General features: G+C 27.5%; 1 protein-coding gene across 1 annotated transcript in view; it reads left to right on the forward strand.

Annotated features, from left to right (window-relative positions):
• Positions 1–1239, forward strand: part of LOC102679548 (high-affinity choline transporter 1) — a 15091-nt gene that overhangs the window by 2914 nt on the left and 10938 nt on the right. The window contains exon 3 of the mRNA XM_031512096.1: positions 1173–1239. The gene's annotated coding sequence lies outside the window, so the exon portion shown is untranslated. The remainder of the gene's footprint in view (positions 1–1172) is intronic.

The raw sequence follows: 1239 nt of genomic DNA on the forward strand, positions 1-1239 counted from the left end.
ACCCTGCATAGTGTGAAGCAGGGCTAATAGGATTAGAGGGTGAACTCAACCGAGCGATTAAATGCCTTCTGGGTAAGAACGTAGAATTTACAGTTAACTGCACGCATTAGATGCGAGTGGATCGCGTTAATTGACTAGAAAAGCGGAATGTAATTTCACCAAGCTGATTGAATCCTTCGATAAAATATAGATTCTTTCTAATGATATCCATTCGAATGCTATGAAACAATTAATTATGATGAAACTGAAGAATAAAAATGTGTCGTTTTTTAATTGGAATTATATTAATTTACGCTGCTGAAGTAGGATGATTATTTATTTTGAAATTTGGGATAGTTAATTGAAAGAAAGATCCAATATTCTAATATTTTTTCTTAAATTGTAAATTACCACACAGAATCAATAAAAGAATGAAATTTAATTCTTTAAGGGTTAATATTGCTTTCATTTGTAATTTTATTCTTTATTATAATATATATATAATAGATATCATTCTATTTTTTAAATAAATAGTAAATTTATTTAATACTTACTTACTTAGTAATTTAATGTATAAGTAGAAATAGCAATATTAAACAATAGTAAAAATTTTATTATTTCTATTATCTACATTAAATTGTAAGTATTCATTGATAGAATTTCTATTATTTCTATTATTTCTATTATCTACATTAAATTGTAAGTATCCATTTCACAGAATTAATTAATATTTCTAAGAAATACACAAATTATGAAACGAGTAAGCAAATACGTGATATTTCAGAACAGATAAAAATAATAAATTCGAGAAAATCCTATTTATCGTGCAGTTAACATCATAAAACTAATACCAAGTAATAATAATAATATTCTTTTAAAAAAGTCTAATTTCAATGTGAAAAATTTGAATTACTCTTTTCAAAATTTTCTGTAATCTGCATTTTTTAAAGATCAAAAGTATATAACGAATGTTTAGATTAATTTTTTCCAAATTCATTTCCTAGGAGCCAAATATTTTCGTAGAAGAAAATCTTTTTCCCTTTTTTATTTACCAAAACTCACCAATAATTCGATTTCCTCCTTCGTCTCTTCATTAATTCATCTCTTCAATCATTCAATCATCTCTTCTTTCCTCCTCAAAATGTCACCGTAAATAATTTTCAAATCAAGGATCGCAATTTATGTGCGGGCAGGTATCCGAATCTCCCAAAATCGGATCGGCCGCCATACCTCCCGGACTTGCGTCTCCGCCAGTTCGAG

This window comes from Apis dorsata, unplaced genomic scaffold (genome assembly GCF_000469605.1).
Source record: "Apis dorsata unplaced genomic scaffold, Apis dorsata 1.3 scaffold_383, whole genome shotgun sequence".
NCBI lineage: Eukaryota > Metazoa > Arthropoda > Insecta > Hymenoptera > Apidae > Apis > Apis dorsata.